Source organism: Palaemon carinicauda, chromosome 28 (assembly GCF_036898095.1).
Source record: "Palaemon carinicauda isolate YSFRI2023 chromosome 28, ASM3689809v2, whole genome shotgun sequence".
NCBI lineage: Eukaryota > Metazoa > Arthropoda > Malacostraca > Decapoda > Palaemonidae > Palaemon > Palaemon carinicauda.
The window spans coordinates 92909316-92931815 of NC_090752.1; positions in this window are offsets into that span (position 1 = coordinate 92909316).

Genomic DNA, 22500 nt, shown 5'->3' on the forward strand with positions numbered 1-22500 from the left:
ATGCTACAAGCCCAAGGGGCTCCAACAGGGAAAATAGCCCAGTGAGGAAAGGAAACAAGGAAAATTAAATATTTTGAGAACAGTAATAACATTAAAATAAATATTTCCTATATAAACTACAAAATCTTGAACAGTAGGAAGAGAAATAAGATAGAATCGTGTGCCCGAGTGTACCCTCAAGCAAGAGAACTCTAACCCAAGACAGTGGAAGACCATGGGACAGAGGCTATTGCACTACCCTAGACTAAAGAACAATGGTTTGATTTTGGAGTGTCCTTCTCCTAGAAGAGTTGCTTACCATAGCTAAAGAGTCTCTTCTACCCTTACCAAGAGCAAAGTAGCCATTGAACAATTACAGTGCAGTAGTTACCCCCTTGGGTGAAAAATAATTTTTTGGTAATCTCATTGTTGTCAGGTGTATGGGGACAGGAGAACGTGTAAAGAATAGGCCAGACCATTTTGTTTTTGTGTAGGCAAGGGGATAATGAACCGTAACCAGAGAGAAGGATTCAGAGTAGTACTGTCTGGCCAGTCTAAGGACCCCATAACTGTTAATAAGGACAGTGTCATCAGCACACCCTCTACTTGTTTCTACCAGGTCGCCTAACTACCAGATATTAGAATTTTTTCGCGTTACGAAGTATAGCGAAAAATAATTGTCCTAACGACATGTAAGCAGATCTTAAGTGTCTGGTTACTTAAGTTCAGTTGTTATGTAGGCAGTGGCCAATGAGAATTTAGTGTTGGGTGAAACGTATTCGATGTTTGAAGAGGTATTTAGTAAGTGGTCACTTTCTAGCGCACGCTAGCCCGAGCAAGTCGAATTTATTAGCCAGGACGCCAGGCAGGGTCAAATACAGCTTCAGATGTGAATAGTGTTTTCACGCTAGCAATCAGAATGCTGAAACCGTTTCAAGGAGTGATGGACAATCTATTATCCGATTTCCAGCAGAATATTCAACAAGTATCCGCACCTCGTTAAAGTATGATGGAAAACCATTTGAATGAGCATCGCGTTATTTTGAGGAAACTGATACGAAAATGTTAGCATTAGATGCGATTGTTTATCAACTTGGAGGACAAGGAACATCTAAAACTGCTGCAGAAACGAGTTTGTACGCAAAGAGCAGCATCGCCGAAACAAAGATCGAGGGAAAGTCTGTGGATTCATATCAACTTTGATGGAAGAGGTCTAGAGCTCAATAAAGGCCGAGAGTTGACATTGGAGCCGGGAATGTACCAAGAAAGACATCGAAAAGATAAGTGAAAATATAGCTGTTTTTATTTTGTATACTTAGCAGTTGGTACAAAGAAATTGGAGCATTGTGTTTATTTTATTTTATTGTTTTTAATCGCCTGTTGGTTGTTGTTATTCACAATACATTGAACAGAATTAGATTGGGTCCGGTAAGATAGTCATTGACGTCTAAAAGGGCGATCACAAAATTCCATTTCAAAACAGTTACTGTGGTTGTTGGATTGGGTAACAATAGGTCAGAAAGGGACGAATCAGAATTTATTAAAAGAGAATGGGTGAGACTGGTATCAGAAAAACTAAGAATAATTCCTTTGACGTTGACCAAGAATGGAAATGGTAAGCAAAGGCTGGTCTTTTATTACAAACTTTTTAAGGATTTAATCAGTCTACAGTCTGCTTATCGCATAGAAATCTATTAAAACGTTGCCAATATCTTTCTCATTGGGGAAAAATGTAAAAAGTTTTATAATGGATTATCTTTAGATATTTTTGAAAGCGGCGATACATCTTTACTAAAGTTCTCAAGTCTGTTAGATATTGGAGATCTAAGGAAGTGAAAATTGAAGTATTTTTAGATGATGGCATAGCTGCGGATGGTTGTTTTGAAGGGGCATTGGATACTAGCTATTTACTTTAAAAGCTTTAAGATTTGATTTATTTACAAGAAAGTATAATTGGTTTTCAGACTCTAAATTATATTTGGAAAGGTTTACAGTGGACGAATACTGAAGGCAAATTTCGTAACTACAGTATTAGGATAAACTGTCGTTAAAGACCTTGTTTAGATGCCAAACCTTCTGAATTAACAAAAACGTTATTTTAACGAATATCTTTTGGACAGAATTGTCTGTTACATAATTTCCACGAAATTTGTCGTGAGAGGTATTGTTAAAATGAAAACGAAAAGTATTTCTGTATTTTTACATATTGAGCAAAGCTAGTTGAGAACTTAATGGAGAAATATCAGATGCTCTACTTGAGATCACGTTTTGACGCAGAAATTCATTCTTTTTATTTTGGTAGTTACTTTAACTATATACTTGCATCAGACTTATTTAACCTATTACTTCATTGTGACGCCTAAGATGTAGGCAGTTTATCCCTATATTGTGACGCCTAAAATGTAGGCAGTTTATCACTATATTGTAACGCCTAAGGTGTAGGCAGTTTATCACTATATTGTGACACCTAAGATGTAGGCAGTTTATCACTATATTGTGACGCCTCAGATGTACTGTAGCAGCTTAGCACTATATTGTGATGCCTCAGATGTAGGCAGTTTAGCACTATATTGTGACGCCTCAGATGTAGGCAGTTTAGCACTATATTGTGACGCCTCAGATGTAGGCAGTTTAGCACTCTATTGTGACGCCTCAGATGTAGGCAGTTTAGCACTCTATTGTGACGCCTCAGATGTAGGCAGTTTAGCACTCTATTGTGACGCCTCAGATGTAGGCAGTTTAGCACTCTATTGTGACGCCTCAGATGTAGGCAGTTAATTACTATATGGTGACGCATCAGATGTAGGCAATCTTATCAATATATTGCGACGCCTCATTGGAAATTTACCGCTATATTGCGACGCTTCAGACATAGGAAATTTACCGCTATATTGTGACTCCTCAGATTTAAGTTATATTGCGACGCCTCTGGTGTTGGGAATTTATATGTTGTGACACCTCAGTAGTAGGTTTGGAGTAATTCTGAAGTTTTTAGCGATGAATACAGCGCATTTTTTTTTTTATCACAAAAAAAGTGGTTGAAAACTGGACAGCAAATGAATCTTTAAAATTAAACATGAAGGAGCAGGAGGCAGTCGACAGAATTATGTTAAGTACTTTGGCAATGTTTGAACGTTGTTCCAGATAAAAAAAAAAATTCGATTTTAATGCAAGTAGGTAGCAAAAAGCCAGATTTGGAAATCATAGAAAACCAAAGAATTTAAACTTGTACTGAATACACTGTTCAGGTCATCAATGTATGTAAGCCCAGGAAGAGTACAAAAGAGCGGATTTTTTTTTTAAGTGTTGTCAACTAACATGGATGAATGGTCAATTCTTGCTTACATGTTTGAGTTATGGACTTGAGAGTTATTCATTCTTTAGACTGTTTTTCTACTTTTAAAAATATGTTGAGGTTTTTAATCTCTAATATTGGTGTCCCGGTACATAGGGAATTGATGCTTTAACTTGTTTGGTGCTTTATACCAAAGGTTATTAATAAAATGGAGGTAAAAATTCTTAAGTAGAATATTCCAGAGTGAAAGTCCTCTCCATCTCGACTGTTGATATTAACGAGGGAAACTTTATTGTTAAACTTTGAGTGTTTACGTAACAAAATGTTTATTACACACGGCAAAGATGAAATTTTTCGCTGAAATTTAACTTTGATATAGAAGGTAAAGGTTTTTGAAATTATAAGTATATAAGTACAATGTTTTATTTTTGGAATCTGCTTTCCAGGATCGCGAATGCAATGAAACGCCAGCAGTCGTCTTTGACGGTGGCATCTGATTTGGACAGGAAAGTGGGGGACCTCAGTTGTCATGGGCATCTTCTATCCTCGATGAATGACAGCACCGACAAGGCCTACTAACTTGTCTTTCAACAAAGAGAAACTTACAATAATAGTCACGAGCAAAGAGAAATGCCATTGTATGTTGCTTTATTTATGACGCTTTTATTAGATTCCGGTGCTTTAGTAATCTCCAGTAATCAAGCTATTTATGCCATAACGTGCATGCATGAAATGAGGGGTTACATAGATCCAACAGAAAATTCACTTGTTTAAATCTTTGCAAGCACCTGTGAAACATTAAGCTGGTAGATCGGTGCATACAAAGGATCTTTTTGATAATATGGTGTTGCAGAATCCGTGCGGATTATATTTTCCTATATTGAAAAACTTCTTTATTATTTTGATAGATCATTAAAGTTTTCTTATCTGAGATTTGGGGAATTAAGTTTATTGTAATTTGAAGATTTGTTAGTTGAACAGAAAAAAAAAAAATGAAAATCACCAATACTGTGAAGTTTTTGATATCGGAAGTTGTCACAAATGCTTTTCCATATTTGATGTATTTTGCTTGATACAGAGGAAGCTGGAATGATTTTGTCTTTTGATCGATTTATCTTTAAGAAGTTTTTTAAAAGCTCCTGTAATGTAACCAAACAGAATTTTTTGTTAAAACTGTGGCTACAAGTTCAAACATCGCAAACGATAACGTCAATGATAGGTGTCTTCATAGACATGAGTGTTGGTAGTCTGTTTCAAGTAAACATGTTTGTCAAAGGCTTCAAAAAGAGGTTAAATGTGTAAATCATTCAATCGGAGCATTTATTTCTTTCTCTCCATTTCTTTCCTTCTCTCCCTTTCTTTGGTATTATCTAGGGTCAACCGGCACGGTGCGCTATAATGCAATTTAATGTTTTATTATGTTTATACCTGTAGAGAATGCGGAGTGAAGTGAGGACTAGAATTTTTTCGCGTTACGAAGTATAGCGAAAAATAATTGTCCTAACGACATGTAAGCAGATCTTAAGTGTCTGGTTACTTAAGTTCAGTTGTTATGTAGGCAGTGGCCAATGAGAATTTAGTGTTGGGTGAAACGTATTCGATGTTTGAAGAGGTATTTAGTAAGTGGTCACTTTCTAGCGCACGCTAGCCCGAGCAAGTCGAATTTATTAGCCAGGACGCCAGGCAGGGTCAAATACAGCTTCAGATGTGAATAGTGTTTTCACGCTAGCAATCAGAATGCTGAAACCGTTTCAAGGAGTGATGGACAATCTATTATCCGATTTCCAGCAGAATATTCAACAAGTATCCGCACCTCGTTAAAGTATGATGGAAAACCATTTGAATGAGCATCGCGTTATTTTGAGGAAACTGATACGAAAATGTTAGCATTAGATGCGATTGTTTATCAACTTGGAGGACAAGGAACATCTAAAACTGCTGCAGAAACGAGTTTGTACGCAAAGAGCAGCATCGCCGAAACAAAGATCGAGGGAAAGTCTGTGGATTCATATCAACTTTGATGGAAGAGGTCTAGAGCTCAATAAAGGCCGAGAGTTGACATTGGAGCCGGGAATGTACCAAGAAAGACATCGAAAAGATAAGTGAAAATATAGCTGTTTTTATTTTGTATACTTAGCAGTTGGTACAAAGAAATTGGAGCATTGTGTTTATTTTATTTTATTGTTTTTAATCGCCTGTTGGTTGTTGTTATTCACAATACATTGAACAGAATTAGATTGGGTCCGGTAAGATAGTCATTGACGTCTAAAAGGGCGATCACAAAATTCCATTTCAAAACAGTTACTGTGGTTGTTGGATTGGGTAACAATAGGTCAGAAAGGGACGAATCAGAATTTATTAAAAGAGAATGGGTGAGACTGGTATCAGAAAAACTAAGAATAATTCCTTTGACGTTGACCAAGAATGGAAATGGTAAGCAAAGGCTGGTCTTTTATTACAAACTTTTTAAGGATTTAATCAGTCTACAGTCTGCTTATCGCATAGAAATCTATTAAAACGTTGCCAATATCTTTCTCATTGGGGAAAAATGTAAAAAGTTTTATAATGGATTATCTTTAGATATTTTTGAAAGCGGCGATACATCTTTACTAAAGTTCTTAAGTCTGTTAGATATTGGAGATCTAAGGAAGTGAAAATTGAAGTATTTTTAGATGATGGCATAGCTGCGGATGGTTGTTTTGAAGGGGCATTGGATACTAGCTATTTACTTTAAAAGCTTTAAGATTTGATTTATTTACAAGAAAGTATAATTGGTTTTCAGACTCTAAATTATATTTGGAAAGGTTTACAGTGGACGAATACTGAAGGCAAATTTCGTAACTACAGTATTAGGATAAACTGTCGTTAAAGACCTTGTTTAGATGCCAAACCTTCTGAATTAACAAAAACGTTATTTTAACGAATATCTTTTGGACAGAATTGTCTGTTACATAATTTCCACGAAATTTGTCGTGAGAGGTATTGTTAAAATGAAAACGAAAAGTATTTCTGTATTTTTACATATTGAGCAAAGCTAGTTGAGAACTTAATGGAGAAATATCAGATGCTCTACTTGAGATCACGTTTTGACGCAGAAATTCATTCTTTTTATTTTGGTAGTTACTTTAACTATATACTTGCATCAGACTTATTTAACCTATTACTTCATTGTGACGCCTAAGATGTAGGCAGTTTATCCCTATATTGTGACGCCTAAAATGTAGGCAGTTTATCACTATATTGTAACGCCTAAGGTGTAGGCAGTTTATCACTATATTGTGACACCTAAGATGTAGGCAGTTTATCACTATATTGTGACGCCTCAGATGTACTGTAGCAGCTTAGCACTATATTGTGATGCCTCAGATGTAGGCAGTTTAGCACTATATTGTGACGCCTCAGATGTAGGCAGTTTAGCACTATATTGTGACGCCTCAGATGTAGGCAGTTTAGCACTCTATTGTGACGCCTCAGATGTAGGCAGTTTAGCACTCTATTGTGACGCCTCAGATGTAGGCAGTTTAGCACTCTATTGTGACGCCTCAGATGTAGGCAGTTTAGCACTCTATTGTGACGCCTCAGATGTAGGCAGTTAATTACTATATGGTGACGCATCAGATGTAGGCAATCTTATCAATATATTGCGACGCCTCATTGGAAATTTACCGCTATATTGCGACGCTTCAGACATAGGAAATTTACCGCTATATTGTGACTCCTCAGATTTAAGTTATATTGCGACGCCTCTGGTGTTGGGAATTTATATGTTGTGACACCTCAGTAGTAGGTTTGGAGTAATTCTGAAGTTTTTAGCGATGAATACAGCGCATTTTTTTTTTTATCACAAAAAAAGTGGTTGAAAACTGGACAGCAAATGAATCTTTAAAATTAAACATGAAGGAGCAGGAGGCAGTCGACAGAATTATGTTAAGTACTTTGGCAATGTTTGAACGTTGTTCCAGATAAAAAAAAAAATTCGATTTTAATGCAAGTAGGTAGCAAAAAGCCAGATTTGGAAATCATAGAAAACCAAAGAATTTAAACTTGTACTGAATACACTGTTCAGGTCATCAATGTATGTAAGCCCAGGAAGAGTACAAAAGAGCGGATTTTTTTTTTAAGTGTTGTCAACTAACATGGATGAATGGTCAATTCTTGCTTACATGTTTGAGTTATGGACTTGAGAGTTATTCATTCTTTAGACTGTTTTTCTACTTTTAAAAATATGTTGAGGTTTTTAATCTCTAATATTGGTGTCCCGGTACATAGGGAATTGATGCTTTAACTTGTTTGGTGCTTTATACCAAAGGTTATTAATAAAATGGAGGTAAAAATTCTTAAGTAGAATATTCCAGAGTGAAAGTCCTCTCCATCTCGACTGCTGATATTAACGAGGGAAACTTTATTGTTAAACTTTGAGTGTTTACGTAACAAAATGTTTATTACACACGGCAAAGATGAAATTTTTCGCTGAAATTTAACTTTGATATAGAAGGTAAAGGTTTTTGAAATTATAAGTATATAAGTACAATGTTTTATTTTTGGAATCTGCTTTCCAGGATCGCGAATGCAATGAAACGCCAGCAGTCGTCTTTGACGGTGGCATCTGATTTGGACAGGAAAGTGGGGGACCTCAGTTGTCATGGGCATCTTCTATCCTCGATGAATGACAGCACCGACAAGGCCTACTAACTTGTCTTTCAACAAAGAGAAACTTACAATAATAGTCACGAGCAAAGAGAAATGCCATTGTATGTTGCTTTATTTATGACGCTTTTATTAGATTCCGGTGCTTTAGTAATCTCCAGTAATCAAGCTATTTATGCCATAACGTGCATGCATGAAATGAGGGGTTACATAGATCCAACAGAAAATTCACTTGTTTAAATCTTTGCAAGCACCTGTGAAACATTAAGCTGGTAGATCGGTGCATACAAAGGATCTTTTTGATAATATGGTGTTGCAGAATCCGTGCGGATTATATTTTCCTATATTGAAAAACTTCTTTATTATTTTGATAGATCATTAAAGTTTTCTTATCTGAGATTTGGGGAATTAAGTTTATTGTAATTTGAAGATTTGTTAGTTGAACAGAAAAAAAAAAATGAAAATCACCAATACTGTGAAGTTTTTGATATCGGAAGTTGTCACAAATGCTTTTCCATATTTGATGTATTTTGCTTGATACAGAGGAAGCTGGAATGATTTTGTCTTTTGATCGATTTATCTTTAAGAAGTTTTTTAAAAGCTCCTGTAATGTAACCAAACAGAATTTTTTGTTAAAACTGTGGCTACAAGTTCAAACATCGCAAACGATAACGTCAATGATAGGTGTCTTCATAGACATGAGTGTTGGTAGTCTGTTTCAAGTAAACATGTTTGTCAAAGGCTTCAAAAAGAGGTTAAATGTGTAAATCATTCAATCGGAGCATTTATTTCTTTCTCTCCATTTCTTTCCTTCTCTCCCTTTCTTTGGTATTATCTAGGGTCAACCGGCACGGTGCGCTATAATGCAATTTAATGTTTTATTATGTTTATACCTGTAGAGAATGCGGAGTGAAGTGAGGACTAGAATTTTTTCGCGTTACGAAGTATAGCGAAAAATAATTGTCCTAACGACATGTAAGCAGATCTTAAGTGTCTGGTTACTTAAGTTCAGTTGTTATGTAGGCAGTGGCCAATGAGAATTTAGTGTTGGGTGAAACGTATTCGATGTTTGAAGAGGTATTTAGTAAGTGGTCACTTTCTAGCGCACGCTAGCCCGAGCAAGTCGAATTTATTAGCCAGGACGCCAGGCAGGGTCAAATACAGCTTCAGATGTGAATAGTGTTTTCACGCTAGCAATCAGAATGCTGAAACCGTTTCAAGGAGTGATGGACAATCTATTATCCGATTTCCAGCAGAATATTCAACAAGTATCCGCACCTCGTTAAAGTATGATGGAAAACCATTTGAATGAGCATCGCGTTATTTTGAGGAAACTGATACGAAAATGTTAGCATTAGATGCGATTGTTTATCAACTTGGAGGACAAGGAACATCTAAAACTGCTGCAGAAACGAGTTTGTACGCAAAGAGCAGCATCGCCGAAACAAAGATCGAGGGAAAGTCTGTGGATTCATATCAACTTTGATGGAAGAGGTCTAGAGCTCAATAAAGGCCGAGAGTTGACATTGGAGCCGGGAATGTACCAAGAAAGACATCGAAAAGATAAGTGAAAATATAGCTGTTTTTATTTTGTATACTTAGCAGTTGGTACAAAGAAATTGGAGCATTGTGTTTATTTTATTTTATTGTTTTTAATCGCCTGTTGGTTGTTGTTATTCACAATACATTGAACAGAATTAGATTGGGTCCGGTAAGATAGTCATTGACGTCTAAAAGGGCGATCACAAAATTCCATTTCAAAACAGTTACTGTGGTTGTTGGATTGGGTAACAATAGGTCAGAAAGGGACGAATCAGAATTTATTAAAAGAGAATGGGTGAGACTGGTATCAGAAAAACTAAGAATAATTCCTTTGACGTTGACCAAGAATGGAAATGGTAAGCAAAGGCTGGTCTTTTATTACAAACTTTTTAAGGATTTAATCAGTCTACAGTCTGCTTATCGCATAGAAATCTATTAAAACGTTGCCAATATCTTTCTCATTGGGGAAAAATGTAAAAAGTTTTATAATGGATTATCTTTAGATATTTTTGAAAGCGGCGATACATCTTTACTAAAGTTCTTAAGTCTGTTAGATATTGGAGATCTAAGGAAGTGAAAATTGAAGTATTTTTAGATGATGGCATAGCTGCGGATGGTTGTTTTGAAGGGGCATTGGATACTAGCTATTTACTTTAAAAGCTTTAAGATTTGATTTATTTACAAGAAAGTATAATTGGTTTTCAGACTCTAAATTATATTTGGAAAGGTTTACAGTGGACGAATACTGAAGGCAAATTTCGTAACTACAGTATTAGGATAAACTGTCGTTAAAGACCTTGTTTAGATGCCAAACCTTCTGAATTAACAAAAACGTTATTTTAACGAATATCTTTTGGACAGAATTGTCTGTTACATAATTTCCACGAAATTTGTCGTGAGAGGTATTGTTAAAATGGAAACGAAAAGTATTTCTGTATTTTTACATATTGAGCAAAGCTAGTTGAGAACTTAATGGAGAAATATCAGATGCTCTACTTGAGATCACGTTTTGACGCAGAAATTCATTCTTTTTATTTTGGTAGTTACTTTAACTATATACTTGCATCAGACTTATTTAACCTATTACTTCATTGTGACGCCTAAGATGTAGGCAGTTTATCCCTATATTGTGACGCCTAAAATGTAGGCAGTTTATCACTATATTGTAACGCCTAAGGTGTAGGCAGTTTATCACTATATTGTGACACCTAAGATGTAGGCAGTTTATCACTATATTGTGACGCCTCAGATGTACTGTAGCAGCTTAGCACTATATTGTGATGCCTCAGATGTAGGCAGTTTAGCACTATATTGTGACGCCTCAGATGTAGGCAGTTTAGCACTATATTGTGATGCCTCAGATGTAGGCAGTTTAGCACTCTATTGTGACGCCTCAGATGTAGGCAGTTTAGCACTCAATTGTGACGCCTCAGATGTAGGCAGTTTAGCACTCTATTGTGACGCCTCAGATGTAGGCAGTTAATTACTATATGGTGACGCATCAGATGTAGGCAATCTTATCAATATATTGCGACGCCTCATTGGAAATTTACCGCTATATTGCGACGCTTCAGACATAGGAAATTTACCGCTATATTGTGACTCCTCAGATTTAAGTTATATTGTGACGCCTCTGGTGTTGGGAATTTATATGTTGTGACACCTCAGTAGTAGGTTTGGAGTAATTCTGAAGTTTTTAGCGATGAATACAGCGCATTTTTTTTTTATCACAAAAAAAGTGGTTGGAAACTGGACAGCAAATGAATCTTTAAAATTAAACATGAAGGAGCAGGAGGCAGTCGACAGAATTATGTTAAGTACTTTGGCAATGTTTGAACGTTGTTCCAGATAAAAAAAAAAATTCGATTTTAATGCAAGTAGGTAGCAAAAAGCCAGTTTTGGAAATCATAGAAAACCAAAGAATTTAAACTTGTACTGAATACACTGTTCAGGTCATCAATGTATGTAAGCCCAGGAAGAGTACAAAAGAGCGGATTTTTTTTTTTAAGTGTTGTCAACTAACATGGATGAATGGTCAATTCTTGCTTACATGTTTGAGTTATGGACTTGAGAGTTATTCATTCTTTAGACTGTTTTTCTACTTTTAAAAATATGTTGAGGTTTTTAATCTCTAATATTGGTGTCCCGGTACATAGGGAATTGATGCTTTAACTTGTTTGGTGCTTTATACCAAAGGTTATTAATAAAATGGAGGTAAAAATTCTTAAGTAGAATATTCCAGAGTGAAAGTCCTCTCCATCTCGACTGTTGATATTAACGAGGGAAACTTTATTGTTAAACTTTGAGTGTTTACGTAACAAAATGTTTATTACACACGGCAAAGATGAAATTTTTCGCTGAAATTTAACTTTGATATAGAAGGTAAAGGTTTTTGAAATTATAAGTATATAAGTACAATGTTTTATTTTTGGAATCTGCTTTCCAGGATCGCGAATGCAATGAAACGCCAGCAGTCGTCTTTGACGGTGGCATCTGATTTGGACAGGAAAGTGGGGGACCTCAGTTGTCATGGGCATCTTCTATCCTCGATGAATGACAGCACCGACAAGGCCTACTAACTTGTCTTTCAACAAAGAGAAACTTACAATAATAGTCACGAGCAAAGAGAAATGCCATTGTATGTTGCTTTATTTATGACGCTTTTATTAGATTCCGGTGCTTTAGTAATCTCCAGTAATCAAGCTATTTATGCCATAACGTGCATGCATGAAATGAGGGGTTACATAGATCCAACAGAAAATTCACTTGTTTAAATCTTTGCAAGCACCTGTGAAACATTAAGCTGGTAGATCGGTGCATACAAAGGATCTTTTTGATAATATGGTGTTGCAGAATCCGTGCGGATTATATTTTCCTATATTGAAAAACTTCTTTATTATTTTGATAGATCATTAAAGTTTTCTTATCTGAGATTTGGGGAATTAAGTTTATTGTAATTTGAAGATTTGTTAGTTGAACAGAAAAAAAAAAATGAAAATCACCAATACTGTGAAGTTTTTGATATCGGAAGTTGTCACAAATGCTTTTCCATATTTGATGTATTTTGCTTGATACAGAGGAAGCTGGAATGATTTTGTCTTTTGATCGATTTATCTTTAAGAAGTTTTTTAAAAGCTCCTGTAATGTAACCAAACAGAATTTTTTGTTAAAACTGTGGCTACAAGTTCAAACATCGCAAACGATAACGTCAATGATAGGTGTCTTCATAGACATGAGTGTTGGTAGTCTGTTTCAAGTAAACATGTTTGTCAAAGGCTTCAAAAAGAGGTTAAATGTGTAAATCATTCAATCGGAGCATTTATTTCTTTCTCTCCATTTCTTTCCTTCTCTCCCTTTCTTTGGTATTATCTAGGGTCAACCGGCACGGTGCGCTATAATGCAATTTAATGTTTTATTATGTTTATACCTGTAGAGAATGCGGAGTGAAGTGAGGACTAGAATTTTTTCGCGTTACGAAGTATAGCGAAAAATAATTGTCCTAACGACATGTAAGCAGATCTTAAGTGTCTGGTTACTTAAGTTCAGTTGTTATGTAGGCAGTGGCCAATGAGAATTTAGTGTTGGGTGAAACGTATTCGATGTTTGAAGAGGTATTTAGTAAGTGGTCACTTTCTAGCGCACGCTAGCCCGAGCAAGTCGAATTTATTATTAATATTTATATTATTATTATTATTTATTAGTAGTACAAGAGTGAGGTTCCACCACTCAAATTTGAGTTACTCTGCATTATTGCCGTGGATACACAGGTTTCCATAGTTTTTTCAAAACTTGAGATTTTGTTTTTTATCTATGGTTTTTCCTGGGCGGCAGAGGAGGCTTATATGTTAATTTGAAAGTTTGTTCATTTTGTTTTAAATATGCACTGCTATATCAGTACAGAAGTTTGTAGCTATATTGTGTTTCAAAAGTATGATTCATTGGAGAAATAAACCTGGCGTCAACCGGCACGGTGCGCTATAATGCAATTTAATGTTTTATTATGTTTATACCTGTAGAGAATGCGGAGTGAAGTGAGGACGTAATTGAATGTTTAGGGCAATAGGGAATAAACCAATACAACACGGTATACATCCGTTTGCTCGTCATGGGTTCGAATCAACGTTCACTCGCTCTGGAAAACAGTCCTGTACTAATAATGATAGTAAATATACAAGAAGAAAGAACATTCAGATATTTCAGACCTCCGCCAATGAAGATTGTCAACTTTTTACTAAGTCTACTGCATAATAAAAAAACCCTGAATCCGGATGGTGATCCAAATCACCGCTAAAATCTAATCACTTCCAAGTTAGTGGCAACAGTTTGAGTTAGGTTGGTGACAAACAAACAGATAGACAGGAGTGAAAACATATCCTCCCAGGCGGACGTAATAAGCAATAGGATAACAATTCCAACTAAAATTTTTCATAACATTTCATGTGAAAAAAAAAGAAAAAAAAAAGGCGGTAGCAGCGAGTGAGCAACTATACAAAATATGTTCCTCTTATCTTCCCTCTTATACTACGATTTAATTCCGGTCATTTGCCTCTTAACACCTGGGCCATTCTGAGCAGCGCAGTGTTTTACGACTTCAATTAAGAGCAGGGTTGATGTTGCTCTCTCTCTCTCTCTCTCTCTCTCTCTCTCTCTCTCTCTCTCTCTCTCTCTCTCTCTCTCTCTCTCATGTCATACACTATAGTAATACATCTAATACAATCATAATGGAGAATGATTAATAGGTCTGCATGTTTGGTTTGAATTGCATTGAATAAGTGATAAAACTCGAAATAAAAACGTTCTTAATTGAAGGACCTTTTTAAAAATCATCAAATTATTTATTTACACCTTGGATTTACTGTAGTCAACAATTCTAGGGGCAACAAAACTAATAAGACCGTCAAGATATAGACACGGATAGATTGACAAGTTAATCACCCTGTTGGGTTAATTGACAATGTTATTATCTTCTCCAATCTATTGATACATTTCCTTTTGTCCCACAGTTACCCTACATTAAGGAGTCAGTTGACTGATGCGCCCTCTCCAATGCCTTCTATCAAAGGCATCCTTTTCCACAAAACCTCCTCTCTCCACATCATACCTTATCTCGCCATCTAATTCTCTGCTGCCCCCCCCCCCCCACACCGATCTCCTCTTCCCTCCCTCCCCACCATTCCTCCTCAACACGTGCCCACACTATTTCACTAGTGCCACTCTTTTCACCTATATTATCTTTACTATACCTGTCATTCTTTTTATTTAATCATTTTCCAATCTTTTAAGCAGTGATATTCCCATGATTCACCTCGGCATTCTCGTCTATTGATAAATTTAATAGAGCAAATCGAAAGTTTTGTAAAAGAAGTGATAAAAACGTTTCAACCTAGTTTCCAGCAAAAGTGAATTCAGAAGCACCAAGTCTGTGAATGAACTTTTGCGTGAGGCGATGCTGCAGCGTTTGGTCTTATCTGAGGTCTGTTTACTTCTCTCACTCGTCGATCATCGTATGAATATTGAGAGCATATTTACCATCTCGTTTCTATTCAGATGAGGCCGCTCCTTCAATTGGAATAGTGATTGGTTTATTTTCTGTCGGTTTCACTTTTTATCATTATCATCCCGTCCCTTCCAAGGTGGGCGAGGGACATTGTTTTTTTTTTTTTTTTTTTTTTTTGGGGGGGGGTAGATTTCTTGGTCTGTGTGCATGTTTATCGGTTTGTTCTTTGTTAACATCTTTATAGAAAAAGTAATACAACAATTGAAATTTCTAAAAGAATGCACTATGACACATAATAAACAGCATCAAAATTTGGACCTCAAACAATGAAGGTCAAGGTCAGAGTGACCCAAAAGATCAGAACCGATTTAAGACTATAACTCCGTCAAATATTATCCCCTTTACTTAAAGCCAAAATCAAATTTTTCATTTTCCGGTGCCGAAAATATAATTCGATATATCAAAATAGTGAAAATGCATAGTTTTGAAAATTAGTAGGTTCAAGGACAAGGGTGTCGAAATTTCAAGGTCACCCTATTTAAGAGGGCCATAATTCTCAAACAAGCACAGATACACACTTGTTTATTATTACCGACGGATATTGTAATTCTATAAAAACATTTAGAGTAGTGTTTACGTGAAGGTTCACGTGCGAGGGTCGGGGTTTACCGTGTCTGATACTGCTTCTTATCATTACTTTTAATTATGTTGCATCCTTTCCTGGAGGTGGGATATAATAAAAAGGAAGGAGAAAAAATAGTGGGGATTACCAACAAAATAAGGGTTACTCTCTCCTCTCAATAGATGGGAGGTTATGATTAAGAAAATCAGAACAAAAAGTTAATTTCAACCTTTAAACACTGGCGTGGAAGGAGTAGCATGAGAACAGAACACTCTAAGAATTAGGTCAGATCAGGTCAGGTCAGGTTAGCCTCTGTCCTAGACCTTCGAACCCCCAAAAAGAAAAAATAATTTTGGGGTTAATTAGCAACAAGGGAAACTTTCCACCTGCAATAAAAAAAGTAACGAATGAAACAAAAGAGAGATAACCCATAAAACATTGGAGCGGTGTTCGAGAAAAATAAATATCAGTTATTTAACTGAATAAATAAAGCAAATAGAAAATAAACAAATATCAGATGTTATAAAGAGAGATGAATATAACCAACATAATCACTAATATACAGGTAACAAGAAAAACTACTCGCCGAGGCCTAATGATTCAAGGGCAGAGTAATTTGCACTAAGTGATCGAGCCAAGAAAAGTTTGAATAACCGAAACACTAAACAATAATATAAATTAAATCATTTATCTCATGCGAATGAATAGAAGAAATTAGATGTGCAAGGAGACAGTGTATTGGGTAAAAATAAAAAAAATATAATGGAAGAGTTGAAATCAATCCAGATGAACATTATAAAATATTAAAACTGCCGAGTGCAAAATAAAAAGGTATTCATAGAGATTCCTAGTGATATTCCTTTAAAATATCTGGAAACTCAAGCATAATAACTTCATTAAACTAGGAAATCAATTGCAATTATCAATCTGCTGTATTGAATGCATTGTATAAAATGTTAAAACTACATAAACTTTAGAGATCGATACACCAGTAATTACCAGCGACTGACCATCAATCACAAAAGATACAGCTGTAACCGGAATCGCAAACGGCTGTAAAAAATGATTTCATATTTAAGCGATTAATATCATTTAATAGAGAGAGGGAGACATGGAGAGAAATACTCATTTAAGAAATTGTTTTTTTGTTTGAGCTCAACCAGGAAAGTTTCCATCTCAAAACATAAATACTGGAAAACACAACAGATTTATTATAGACGCCGTACTTTACTAATTGGAATGTTATCCGTTATCAACTTGTGTATGTATGTATGTATGTATGTGTGTATATATATATATATATATATATATATATATATATATATCGCTTTGATCAGCAATGCTGTACTAGTCAGGGTCACCCATACTATGTTGGTTTGCTGTGAGCGATCAGACTAAAGCCTCCACCATCAACAATCCCTACTGGCCAGCGTGGTGATTAAAATTGGCCAAACCCGAAAGATAAATTGTAATGTCTGAGACCTTTGTCATGTAGTAGACTAGAAACAGGTGCATTTGTTGCTGTAATATATTTATATACATATATATATATATATATATATATATATATATATATATATATATATATATATATATATACATATATATATATATATATATATATACACATATATATACTCGTGTATATATATATATATATATATATATATATATATATATATATATATATATATATATATATACACTATATATCAGACATGCAGCTACATTCCAGGTAGAGACAGAACAGAACGATTTAGTAGCCATGCATTAAACAAAGACTGAGTTTCCCTGACCTTAGGCAATGAATCTTATAATTGGTAACTAGATTACGGTGTTGCGTCGCAGCCAGCACTTTCTGGAATCACACCGCCCACGGCCCCACACTTATCAGGTGATTAAACGAGGATCCCTTACTCTTTTAACTGTTTTGGATATAACAAAGATACTTACTTTGATGGCTGTTTTTCCGGTCCCACACAGCAGGGGAACCCCACTCTCTACAGGACCTCCACTGTCGTTTTACCTTATTCGTTCAGAGTATTTAGCGTTTCATGTCTCGTATTCTTCATTTACTGTTAAATCGTCACTGTCAAAAGATTCATGAAATAATAAAGTCTTCAGTTTCCTCTTGAAAGCCTTAATGTCTTCAGTCATTCGAATGTTTCGTGGGAGCTTACTGTATAGTCTCGGAGCCGCATATTTAAAGGCTCTGGAGCCTAAAGTAGACATATATCTAGGTAAACAATATTATATCATTTAATACAATAAGCAAAACGACATTTGTGATAACCAGATATTTCATATGAAACCCAACTATCTATTGAATTTTGCAGTAGGAAGTCATATGCATGGGATTCAGATTAGGTTTACCCTAGGCCATAATTTGACAAAATTCGACTTGCAAACAGGTTTTCGGAACCAATGCAATTTGTAACTTGAGGATTTTCTGTACCGAAAGGATTTCGAGGTTAATTTCCTCAGGTTTAATAAAACTCTATTCTCTTGAGAAGCCGAAGCCTCTCTTATCCGTCATATACAGAATTTCAGAAAATTAAAGAAGGCACGACAAACAGGAGGCTTAGGAGAAGCGGAGAGCAAAGGAAAGTAATTTAGGTGCTAATGATACTCACGCGTCTTTGGTGCCATTCAAAATGAACAAGCTACCGGATACAATTTCATCAATGTTTAAACTAAAAGCAAATGAAAAGAATAATAAAATTACTTCCAGCTTGTCACATTCATTAGTTACTGTACATGTAGAAGTCATAATGGTTTGTTTTCGTTATGTCAAAATATTCTCAGATACACACTGCAATGAACGCCCTATATATGAAAGGAAAAATATACACCTTTCCACGTGGGAATCGAACCCACACTGATTTTACACAATCTAAAACCTGTAGACAACACAGCAGTGGGATTAAAGGAAACTGGAAATTTCAAAGGTCAAGGTCGCGGACGACCAAAACGTACATATCACATTATTAGATATAAGTTTGGACATCCTTGTCAGAGAGACTTCAAACTTGGTTCATATTTGAGAATATGAAATTCCACGCCAACCAGAAATAAGCTTCTGTGTCGGAGGTTTCCACTCTACGAGTGTCCTTTAATTTAGTTTACTTTATTCTTTTAAAAACCGATGCATTAACCATTACCGTTCTAGATTTTTTTCTACAAGAAAAAAGTGGCGAAGAGTTTACTTCAAATTTCATTTTGAACTAAAAATCAATTTACATAACGACAACGATTAATGCAGGTTATTATTGTTCGCTCTTATATTTCTGAACGCGCCATGTTCTCATTTTGTTCAAAATAAAAGTAAAATATACAGGATATATATTTCAATTTATTCAACTGCAGTTACATTGGCTGTTTGTTTTACCCCTGAGTTTTCACCTGTCAATATTTCCCAAGGGAAAACAAAACTCCAAGTATTCGCAACTTGGGAATTGCCTTGTTAATATTTCTCCCGGAAAACAAAATTCATTGGGTATTGACGTCACTTTTAAAGCTATAGCCCAATTTTGGGACTGCTGAACTCCTGAATATGAACACACATACATACATACATAAATATATATACACATATATACAAACATATATATATATTTATGTATATTTATATATATATATATATATATATATATATATATACATATATATATATATATATATATATATATATATATATATATATATATATATATATACACACACGTGTACACATATAACTCATAATTATTTGAGTACACATGCGTATATATGCATACACTTAGTGTATATAGAGTGATATATAGCTACACTATATGTACTTTTTAATATGCACCCAAACACAATTCTATTTACAGGACAAGGCTGCGGATAATCTGAATATTAACCAGTATTCTAAAAAAGGGGTTGTTAGTCCACAACCTTATCCAACTGAGATACATAACTACCAGTTACGTAACTGTTACTTAATTGTGGTGGCCGTAGTGGTAGCGTCCTTGACTGATGATCGCCAGACTGAAGTTCGAATCCCGTTAAAACTCGTTAGTTCCTTTGGTCGCTATAACCTCACCATCCTTGTCCGCAACGGATGATGGAGGAGCCTATAAGTCTACCTGCTGAGTCATCAGCAGCCATTTACTGGCCCTCCTTGGTCCTACCATGGGTGGAGAGTGGCTTGGATGCTGATCATATGCATATATGGTCAGTTTCTAGAGCATTGTCCTGCTTGCTAGAGCAACGCATCTCTCCCTGGCTTAGGCCATTTATGATCGACCTTTAAACAGCTATTATGTAATATTTTTTTTAAAGTAATACACCGTGACTGGTTAATCCCATAGATACAGTAAACACAATTCAAGTATAAGGACACAAATAGAACAACAGTAAATAAGGAATACTGTCTATAAAAGATGAAACTCCTTTCTCTAATAACAAAAATATTACCACACGTATAAAACTTCTGTGGAATTCCCGTGAAATAAAATTGGAAACTGCAATTAAACGTTTCAAAATTCTGGACCATAACAAGAGACCTTGGGCAGGAATCGCAATTCAGTAAAAATACCGAGAAATTCCTTTCTTATATTTACGTGCTTTCGAGATGTTCATGTCTTCAAGGGATGAGATTTGTTCGAATATCTACTCTCTCACTCTTTCTATATATATATATATATATATATATATATATATATATATATATATACACTGTATATACAAAAGAACCACAAGGAAAATGAAAATAGAAAACATAAGATATATAAAGAAAATATAGGATTTTATCTTATATTTTCTATTTTCATTTGCCCTGTGGTTCTTTTGCATCTGAGCTTCACATTTCCCTGTGATTTTTACGCACATACATATATACACGCACACACATACACACACACGCACACTTATATATATATATATATATATATATATATATATATATATATATATATATATATATATATATATATATATATATATGCCTATAAGCATTGTGGGCTTACAGCATTATGCTTTACCAAATAGAGTTGTAGCTTAGAAAGTAATAATAATAATAATAATAGTGATATTTGTATACATGGCCACACATATATATTACATAATAGTCAATCCCTTTACATGTAGTAAACAAATGCTAAGCACATCAAACAAGGTATTGACACTTAACAATGGGAAAAAAAAATTCTTGAGTCATATGTTTCAAGAAGCTTTTTGTCTATATGCATCTTCAGTGCAGTACAAGTGAGGTTCCACCATCTCTTAATAAACTCAACTGTCAGTTGTTCGAATTATATTTCCTTCCATTTACTTTAAAAATCTCGCATCTTCCTCTTCTTCGTTTTCATCTGCAGCTCTTCCAGGAGAAGGACGCTCCAAAATCAAACCATTGTTCTCTAGTCTTGGGTAGTCCCATAGCCTCTGTACCTTGGTCTTCCACTGTCTTGGGTTACAGTTCTCTTGCTTGAGGGTACACTCGAGGGCACTATTCTATCTTATTTCTCTTCCTCTTGTTATTTTGAATTTTTTATAGTTTATATACGATAGATTTATCTTAATGTTGTTATTATTACTAAACTTCTCTTGTTGTAAATTTCCTTATTTCTTTTCCTCACTGGGCTACTTTCCATGTTGGAGCCCCTGGGTTTATGGCATCCTCCTCCTCCTCCTCCTCCTAATAATAATAATAATAATAATAATAATAATAATAATAATAATAATAATAACCTCTTCTCACGAGTCAATTTTTCCTCGCTCAAGAGATGACATTTATTATGATAAGTTTTATCTGAGGTACATCAAGTTATTTTGGGTAACTTTTCAGGTCTCAGTTTCTGCACACCATAAAATAAAACCTCACAACAATGCTAATCTACAAATAGAGAAGCAGAACAGTCAACTAATACACTGACGCCAAACAGAATATAAGAGTGGCCTATTAAAACCTCCCTGCCTAGTGATCGCCGGCTTGGGGTTCGAGTCCCTCTCAAACTCGATAGTTTCATGTGGTCTCTGCAACCTCACCATCTCGTGAGCTAAGGATCTGACGTTTGGGGAAGCCTATGAGCTTAAATGCTGAATCATCAGCAGCCAGCGCCTTGTCATCCCTGGTCCTATCTTGGGCGCTGACGAAAGCCTCTAGGAGTCTAGGGCATTGCCCTGCTAGCTAGGATAAGGTCACTGTCCCTTGATTCTGTCATTATATAAACGGCCTTTAAAACTTTAAAAGGCCTAAAGAGTTTCACTGAGTCTTGGAAGCGAACCTATTCTTTGGAACGGAATCATGACACGTGTAACTTCCAAGTAACACTAATTCATTTATTCCTAACTCTTCCACGCCACCATTTCGATTTCTTTCATAATTAATATCTTCATTAAATTACTCATAGAGGACTGTAGCACTTTCCATTAACACAAGGTACTTTTAGATTAATACTGAAACTTAATCTTTACAGCGCTTGAGTAATTCGCTTTCATATGGCTTTGCGGTGGAAAATTCTCTGACGAGCCAAAAATGAAAGCTTTCTTTCTATGAAAATGGTAATTAACTAGAAAGATTGGAGAGAGAGAGAGAGAGAGAGAGAGAGAGAGAGAGAGAGAGAGAGAGAGAGAGGTAAGCCCACGTTACTACCCCTTCCAACTTTCGTATCTACAACTAGCTGGTTCCGCAATTTGTGGCCGAGTGTGCCTCTCTGGGTAACCCCTAGCCCCAGGTTTTGATTACTTCCTCTACCCCCAGACTAATGGTGTAAATCAGGAATTTCTACCAATGGTCATAAAAGCAATATAAGAAAAGTATAGATAAACAGGTGCGCTTTTATTTCAACATTTACCACCATGGCCTATGCCCTCTTTTAATATTTATAATATATATATATATACAGTATATACATATATATATATATATATATATATATATATATATATATATAT